This window comes from Myotis myotis, unplaced genomic scaffold (genome assembly GCF_014108235.1).
Source record: "Myotis myotis isolate mMyoMyo1 unplaced genomic scaffold, mMyoMyo1.p scaffold_m19_p_14, whole genome shotgun sequence".
NCBI lineage: Eukaryota > Metazoa > Chordata > Mammalia > Chiroptera > Vespertilionidae > Myotis > Myotis myotis.
Genome location: NW_023416318.1, coordinates 17,526,147 through 17,535,809, shown reverse-complemented (window position 1 = coordinate 17,535,809; position 9,663 = coordinate 17,526,147).

Genomic DNA, 9,663 nt, shown 5'->3' with positions numbered 1-9,663 from the left:
AGAGAAACTTCCGATGGCATCTGTGAATGGCACAGTGGCCAGTGCTTCTCAACCTTCCTAATGCCGCGACCCTTTAATACAGTTCCTCATGTTGTGGTGACCCCCAATTTCATTGTTACAAATTGAACATAATTAAAGCATAGTGATTAATCACAAAAACAATATGTAATTATATATGTGTTTTCCGATGGTCTTCGGCAACCCCTGTGAAAGGGTCGGGACCCACAGGTTGAGAACCGCTGGGTAAACCATGTAGCAAGGAGGAGCGTGCACGGCCTGGGGTCCAGTCCCAGCTTTGCCGCTTGCTTGCTTGTGACCCTGGGCACCATAACCTCTCTGTGCCTTAGTCTCCTCATCTTTAAAATGGGGATAATAATTGTACCAATGGCATAGGCTATTGTGAAGAGGGAAAGAGTTAACATATGTAAAGTGTTCCACAAGGCGCCTGGTACGTGGAACATACTCTGTCAGCCTTGACTCTCAAATCAGACACCGAGTGGCAGGAAAGTTTCCCAACCAGCCTGCGTCCCTTTGCGTTCGGGCCCAAGTGGCGTGCTCATGAAGAGACAGAGAGAAGATCTATTTCAGTCCTGGACTCCCCTGCTGACCCATCCCTGTGTAGTATGGGAGCGGGCCCATTTTGAACGTGTGTTCTAAAAATATTTGGACGACTGCTTAGAAGGAACTGGGCCTTATAAACAATTGTCAGGATGCACTGGAATGCCCTTATTCACAAAAGCAGCCCTCCGCTCGAGCCTTCCTCTCTTGAGCTCTATCCTCCCAAGTTGCAGTCCAGGAAGCAGCAGCTCCCAGCGATACCCTGCCTTCTGGAGAGGAATGTGCTCTCCTGGCCCAAATTTGACCCCTATTTATCACACTCAGGATGGGGGCGGGGTGGGGGGTGGACGAAGGCAGGCTGGGATGTGGGGGCTCTGGTCTGCCTCCCAATCTCAGGACCCTCCACCTGCAGGCCCCTTACTCACTCAGTGAGTGAGACTGCACAGGGAGAGGGACGCTCTTAATTCATTTGAAAGCAACCTTCCGCCTCTTAAAGGAAAACAGCCACGAGTCCTCACTGGTTTTTCATCTTTTCAGAGTAGAGCTGAGAATCCTAAAATGTATCAAGTCAGAGTCTCAAACCTGATTTTTATTGTTGTTTTTGAAATAATACTATATCAGTGTTGGGCGGGATTTTAGCCAAATTAGGATTATTTGGCGCAAGACCCGAGACTGAGCTGAGAGCTTGGGGGCTCTCAGGGTGGTTTGTAACAGATGCACTTACCTCAGGTCTGAGGGCACAGCGGTCCCAGGCTCCGCCTTCAGGGAGAAAGACAATCATGCCTGAAGCTCAGAGTGTTCCTTCTTTGAGAGGACAGTTTCAGGGGTGCCCTGAGGTCAGCAAAGAGCGTCTCTTCACTTTTTTTAGATTATAACTTTATTGAGATCTAATCTACATATCATAAAATTCACCCTTTTAAATTGTATAATTCAGTGGCTTCTAGTATATCCAGAGTTGTGCAACCACCACCACAATCTACTTCCAGAGGAGTTTCATCACCCCCAGAAGAATCCCGGGGCCTCTGGTAACCACTAATCTACTCTGCTTGTATGGATTCGCCTATTCTGGACATCTCACATATATACGGTATCTAGCTGTTTCCTTTTATAAGTGCATTCCAGATACAGAGAATTGATGTTCAAAAAGTAATCACCGCCCACCTTCACTACACGCATTCTCCCACACACACTCAAAGGGGATCCTATAAAATCCTCTTGATCACCAAATACAGACTCAATCATTCTAGCTAGCCTACTGAGCCCCTCCCCCCTCCCTCTCCCCCCCCTCCCCCTCTCACTCAAAAGGATTTCTGATTACAGGGCTAACAAGAACACTTAAACAATTTGAAGAGCCTCCTCCCCAAACATGTATAAGCAGTGAAGGTCTATGTATCTAGACCACATGCTAAGTTGAAATGTGGTCTGGATCCAGGCGACTTTTTCTGCTGACATCCCTGCTAACCGCACTGCGCACTTCCACGCGGCACCGTCCACGCCGTGCTCTGCGTGAGTGATGCGCCTGGAGTTGGGCGGCGCACAGCCGTCACCGCTGCACACGGCAGCCCTGAACTCCGGAGGCGGGCTCCAGGTAAGAGACTTGACTCACACTCACACATGTCTGCCCTATAAATTAATTTCTCCTTTTTAATAGGTGGAGGCTAATGAGTCTCAGAGGCAATAGGACTGATTTGAGGTCAAGAGGAACCTCCTTCATCAGCGTCACTGCTCACGTTGGTTTTCCTGGTGTTAGTGTGCCTGTCACAAGGCATCTGGGTTTGCTGCTAGGCGCTTTGTAGCATCAGTGAAACTTTTCTCTCTCTAGTCCGCAGAGCAGCCTGGGCTGGGCGGTGGGATGGCTCACAGGCCCTCCTTGCCTCCAGCCAAGCCCCTCGAAGAGAATCAATCTCATGACCAAAGGACAGCCCCAGGATCTTGTGAGGGGAGGTGAACTACATCCCATCCCTCCAGAAACACAAGAGCAACCAGGGCCATGATGAAAGAGGCCAGGCGCCAGAGTGCAATGCTGTAGGTGCAATGAAACTGGTCTACAGGGTGAGAAGTCAGGTCAGTCCCCTCTTCAGGTGGACAGAGGGGGCAGTGGTTGGGAGGGGGACAAGAGGGACCGCTGGAAGTGCTGGCAAGTTCTGTTTCTTGATCTGGATGAGTGTTTGCTTCTCGATAATTCATTATGTTGTGCATATGTTTTATGTACTTTTCCACAGGTGATACTTCATTCGGAAAAAAAAGGTGAGGGCTAGGGGGCAGGACCTGGCAGGAGATCTAACTCTCTGTAGTGGTTACTAGTCACTTTGGTTGACCATGTCTTTTCTTAGGTGTCCCCCTCGCCTCTAGCCAAGCCCCTCTAAGAGAACCAATTGGAAATTGGAAATTCTCTCAGCTAATTTCATCTTGGTCATCTAGAGCAGGGGCCAGCCAATCATAACCCACCACTTGCTTTTGTGTGCCCTCGACCCTGCTCCAGAAGACAGCATTGTGAGCTAAGCCAGGGTGGCCCCCTCCCCCTGTATCAGGGCTGACTTACCCATTAAGCATAGTACATACAGGGTTTATGACCCCCAATACTTTTAGGGACCCACAAAGATATTTTAAAATCAGAAGGATAGAATCCAGTCTGGATTATATTGGTCCATAGATCAACACAGTTATGAAATATAATCTTTAATATGTTTTAATGGAGGAAGGGCCCATGAAGGCAAAAGCACCAAGACCCCACGAAAGTCACATGCAGCCCCGGCCCCTGTTCTGCCTTCCACTCCCAGCGCCGGCCTCCCTGGGGAAGGATCACATCTCACCCCTGCCAGGGCCCATGCTGGTCACCACAAACATGTTGGGGACTTTGCTATTGGCAACAGCTCCGGACCAAGGCATGGAGTCCCAGTTCAGGAGTCAGCAACTGGGAGAGTTGCTCCGCTCTGGCCAGTGGCCCCAGCTGAGATGACTGGACTTGTGCTCCAGGGTCTAGATGACACTGGCAGAGTGAAACTGACTGGTAACCAACTGTCCTTCCCCCACTGTCCATCAAGCCCACCCCCATCAGGCCAGTGGCTCTTTGTCTCCATCTGATGGCAACGGGTCATCACCTTTGTCCACCACTGGGGATTGCACCCCCGCCCACCCCCCCCGGCGAATGGGTGGTGGGGCAGGGCAGAGTTTTCTCTTCTGCCACATAAGAACCTACTTCATATCATCGACTTGACCTCTTGTCCCAGAAAGCCTAAATAACTTATGATCTGGTCCGTTATGGAAAAAGTTGGCCAACTCCTGCTCTAAAGAAAATATGTCCCCACTCTCCTGACCCATTTGCCACTGGTATTGTTTGATGGAAACGGGAAAGCCGTGTAACCTGTGCTGCACTGTTCGGCCCAGGAAAGAGGGCTCAGCCAGCTCAATCCTGGGACAGCAGCCGCCTGAGGTTTGCAGGTTGGCTGGCTGGAATTTTTACTAGCTGGAGGACAACGTAAGACCTTTTCTGAGGGACACTCCAAATGGCCCTCAGCGATCCTTGACTGCTAGTGTTTGGAGGGGTTCAGAACAAGCCACCCCAAGATGGGCCTCCGTGATATGGCGATTACTTTGAGATAAAGGCAATTTTAGCTTCAGGCTTAAAAGAAACTTTGGCTCCTCTCTGTAACTACTTTCTACAAGACAAGGCAAACTTCTATTTACTAAATGTCTGCTAAATCAACTATATATATATATAGTTGATTTCAGAGAGGAATGGAGAGGGAGAAAGTGATAGAAACATCAATGATAAGAGTCGTTAATCAGCTGCCTCCTACGCTGGGGATCAAGCCCTCGACCTGGGCATGTGCCCTGACTGGGAATCGAACCCTGACCTCCTGGTTCATAGGTTGACGTGCAAACACTGAGCCACACCAGCCGGGCATGTCTGCTCTTTTTATCATCCTGCAATGACCCTTTGAAGCCCCCAAGGCACCGTACCTCATCCCTAGATCAGGATGCCTTTCTTATATTCCTCAATCCCCCTTTCTCTCTCTGAACCTCCCCTGCATGTGGGAATCTCTGAATCTCATGTATGTGGGGTTCCCATACATATGTATTAAATTTACTTCTTTTCTCTTGCTAACCCGTCTCATGTCTATTTGATTAGTCAACCAACCAGAAGAACCTTGAGGATAAGAGGAAAGTTTGTTCCTCCTCCGTATGTTCATACCCTTGCCCAGCTCCCATCCCCACCATACAGGCCTGGTCTGTGTAAGAGATAGCCTTTGGACAGGAAGCTGGCCTCCAGCCACAAATGCTATTTGGTAGAAAAACCTGTGTGGCTACTTCATCTTAAACCCTCAGATGTCCACAGAGAGAGGAGAAAAAGCCACATTCCCAGGAAAGAGTAGGGCAAAGTGGGAAGCCCCGCCCAGCGGTTCTCAGCCTCGAGGGCTCATTAGGATTCCCTGAGCTTAAATAAAATGCCAGAGCCCTACCCACGGAGACTCTGATTCCATCAGCCTAGTGTGGGACCTGGTGATTTCCATTTTTTAAAAAGTCACAGGTGATTCTAATATGTGAACCACTGAGCTAGTACAATATTTATAAGAAATATATATATTTGGTCTGTGCCCACAGTTCCTGGCTCACAGCTCCCCAAAACCTTGGAATTTCCTGAGCAATTAGAGCAGGGGAAGCATCTTTTATTACAATATTTGGTCTCTTGTCCTTCATTCCTAAAAGTGCTTCACAGCCATAAAGGTAAGATGGTTCTTGTCATTTATAACCATCCCCTTTCAACCACGACTGAGTTTATGTTCATGAGGTGACTTGTACCCAAGGAAGGGGCTGGTTGTCAGGAGAATCCACAATGTGACTGGAGGTTGGAACTTTCAGCCCCACCCCTAACCTCCTGGGAGAGGGGCCAGAGGTTGAATTGATTGCCATGATTTCATCAATCCTGCCTAAGTAGTGAAGCCTCCATACGAACCCAAAAGGATGAGGCTCCCAGAGTTACCAGGTTAGTGAGCACGTGGAGGTGAGGGGAGAGTGACACTTGCAGAGAGCGCATGGGAGCTCCTTGCCCTTGTCCTAGGCATCCCTTTCATCTGTGGATTCTTATGTTATAGGTATCCTTTTCTAATAAACCAGTAATCCAGTGAGTAAACCATTTCCCGTGTCCTGTGAGCCACGCTAGCAAATCAATCAAATGTGAAAACGCCTAATATATAGCCAGTTGGTCAAAAGTTCAGGTGACAGCCTGCCTGGGTTTGCAATTGGCCTCTGTAGTGGAGGCAGTCTTATAGGACGGAGCCCTTACCCTGTGGGATCTGATGCTATCTCCAGCTAGATCAGGGGTCCTCAAACTTTTTAAACAGGGGGCCAGTTCACTGTCCCTCAGACCGTTGGAGGGCTGGACTATAGTTTAAAAAAAAACTATGAACAAATTCCTATGCACAGTGCACATATCTTATTTTGAAGTAAAAAAACAAAATGGAAACAAATACGGTATTTGTATTTTCATGTGGCCCGCGGGCCGTAGTTTGAGGACCCCTGAGCTTGATAGTGTCAGAATTGAATTGAATTGTAGGACACCCAGCTGGTGTAGAAGAATTGCTTGGTCCTGTGGGAGGTTTCCCGCACACACTGGAATCTGGCATTAGAGTTGCAGTTAGCCACTGTCTGTCCTCTCTTAGCACAGGTGCCTTCTGTCACTGTTGGGCAGATATATCTCCATGTGGCTTTCAATGCCTATATTCCACTTTCCTGCCATCTGCCCTTTTGTGCCAGAGAAGTAGACTACCCTATTGGTGCCATATTTAAAGCTGAGAGTGCCATTCACATGAGGGATTGCAGTATTGAAAAGAGAGTTGACATAGGTTTTTTTCCTACAATACCTACTAGCCAGGGGTGGGGTATTATTGTGCGCCCTTGGCCGATGGGAGCTCTCACAGCATGCCATGCTGTCAGCTCTGGATCAATGAGCACTTGTGGTTTGTTTGTCCGTTTTGAGTTGCGCAAGTCAATGTGTTTACTTCCTCATGGTGATCGCTGTCAAAAAAACCGCCAAGTGACAGCACCATGAGGCAGCCTTTTGTGAACAGAACCCTACTGGTCCTACAAAAGTGCCAAGGAAGACTGTGAGGCTGGCTGTCAAAATAAACACCTCCAAGGAACCGGATGAGAAAACAGGGCAAAAACCAGCCATCCGGTAGGGAGTGCTGGAGCCATGCTGACTGATAAACATCAGAGCACATGGGAAGAAGAGGTCAAACCTGTGAACAGTAACTGGAAGAGAATAAAACAAGAGACAGGTCCCAACTTCAGGGGATTTGAAGAGATAACGTCATGCCAGATCTCCTGGAGCCCGGCTGGAAGCTTTGATTTGGGTAATCTCTTGGTAAGAATTCCCAAGTTGGAGACAGCAGAACCCCACTCTAGTTATGAAAAGCAAAAGTGTTGATGACAGGGTCTGAGTAAGAAACAGACAGAACTTCTGGGGATAAGGGAACAGGTGGGCTGCCAGGAGCCATGAACAACGCAGCTAAGGGTTCTGAGAAGAATGGCACTAAGAAGTTCCATTGCTGCCGCTGCCCACCACCCCTACCCGGGGACCCTAGGGACCAGGCAGTGGGAACCCACCGCCAAGCTACTGCAACCTGACCTCCCACGGTAGCTCTAACCTATATTTCTCGCTTCCGCCTTCCCAGCCTCACCTTGGGTTTCACACAGGTGCCTCTGTTTGGCAGAGCTTCAAGGAAGTGCAGGAAAGTGGTTTCTAGTTCCCCAGGCTTTAAATAGCTCGGCAAGGTAGAGGAGTTAGAGTGGGTGTTGAGGGCCAACAGGCAGGGTGGGTCACAGCTCTCACTTACAGGACACATCCCCCTATTCCAGACAAGGGCTGGATTTCCCTAAGTGCCTGTCACATGACAAAGGCAGACTTTGGTGAATGAGTGAGTACTTCAAACCCTCTCACAATGCTGCCCACCAGCCGGTGGATCCGTGTCTGTGGTATCAGCTTCTTAGTTCGGCAATACTTGTTCTGTGGCTACTTGAGCGTCTTATTGCATTTGCCCTTGTTCTATTTTTCTCTCAAATGAGAAGAAGAAAAATGAGGGTAATGATATTTGTGATGAGATTTATGTCTCTTACTAAATTTAATAAAACTGAAACAGTTTAGCTGAAACCGGTTTGGCTCAGTGGATAGAGCGTCGGCCTGCGGACTGAAGGGTCCCAGGTTCGATTCCGGTCAAGGGCATGTACCTGGGTTGAGGGCACATCCCCAGTGGGAGATGTGCAGGAGGCAGCTGATCGATGTTTCTCTCTCATCGATGTTTCTAACTCTCTCTCTCCCTTCCTCTCTGTGAAAAATCAATAAAATATATTTTTTTAAAAAACACAAAAAAACTGAAACAGTTTAAAGATTACTAGTAGTACCCAAAGCAATCTATCTCTTCAACAGGACCGTTATCGGGTAAAAAGAGCAAGTGCCTGTTCCCATGTAAGGAGCACATGTAAAGTGCTAAAACTAGTACTGAAAAACATGTCTAATGCACAGGGCACCATCAGGAATGTTACAGCCTTGTTTACCTTTCTGGGAGTGGAAACCCCCTTGCAATATGGAAGTCTACATTTCACTTTTGCATGTCCTCACTTGGATGCATTTTCCAGACTCCATTCATGTATAAAACTGGGTTTCACTCTACGAAGAAAGAGAAGCAAGAGAACAGGGGTGCAAGGGAGACAGGGAAGAGCCGTACATAGCGTCCACACACGTTGCCTCCCTGCCCCCCAGTTCCTCAGCGCTCATGCCATTGGCCCATCAGCTGCCAGCCCAGCTCCTCCTCAGGTGCCAATGCCATGCCCAGGAAGACGGCATGCCAGACCCTCAGTCCTGTTCTTTTCTCCCACTCTTGCTGTGCCCGGGCCCCCTTGTCCGCCTGGGAGTGAAGTGAAGAGGTCGGGGAAGGGCAGCCAGCACTTGAGTGAAAGGCTCCTTTCTCCTCATACAGTAATGAGGGGTGTGGAGGGGATGTGGAGTGGAGTGAAGGGGTGTGAGGGGGTATGGAGGGGTGTGAAGGGTGTGAGGGGTGTGAAGGGATGTGAAGGGGTGTGAGGGGTGTGAGGGGGTGTGAGGGGTGTGAGGGGTGTGAGGGGTGTGAAGGGATGTGAAGGGGTGTGAAGGGGTGTGAGGGGAGTGAAGGGGTGCGAGGGGGTATGGAGGGGTGTGAGGTGTGTGAAGGGGTGTGAGGGGTGTGAGGGGTGTGAGGGGTGTGAGGGGTGTGAGGGGGTGTGAGGGGGGTGAGGGGTGTGAGGGGTGTGAAGGGGTGTGAGGGGGTGTGAGGGGTGTGAGGGGTGTGAAGGGGTGTGAGGGGTGTGAAGGGGTGTGAAAGGGTGTGAGGGGTGTGAGGGGTGTGAGGGGGTGTGAGGGGGTATAGAGGGGTGTGAGGGGTGTGAGGGGTGTGAGGGGTGTGAGGGGTGTGAGGGGTGTGGAGGGGTGTGAGGGGGTGTGAGGGGTGTGAAGGGGTGTGAAGGGGTGTGAGGGGTGTGAGGGGTGTGAGGGGGTGTGAGGGGGTATAGAGGGGTGTGAGGGGTGTGAGGGGTGTGAAGGGGTGTGAAGGGGTGTGAGGGGTGTGAAGGGGTGTGAGGGGTGTGAGGGGTGTGAGGGGTGTGAGGGGTGTGAGGGATGTCTGTTTTGCGCAGGATGGCATGATGGACATTTGTCCTGGGTACACTTTCTTCCTTCTGGGCCACAACGAAATCTCCCTTCATCTTTCAACTTTCAAATCTCCTTTCGCCTGTGTCATTTCCCTCAGAGGGGCTGCAGTGACTTCTAATAGAACACAGAATCTTACATTGCTGACAAAGCCACCCACATGTCCCACGACAGCCTTTTGTGAACAACAAACTACTGGTCCTGCAGCTAAATTCACTTTTAAAAACAGAAGTTTGGAACTTCTCCAAGCAACAGCTGTTTTTATTGGGGACCGATGGAGTCATTTCTGGAGCTACGGGGCCACCCTGTGGCTAAGTGTCCAAAAATGAGGTTCAGGTTTTTTTAACCCCATATACTTCTGCACTTAATCTTTTTCATCCAAAGAACAGCTAGGAACAGCAGGACAAAATTAGCCAGATTTC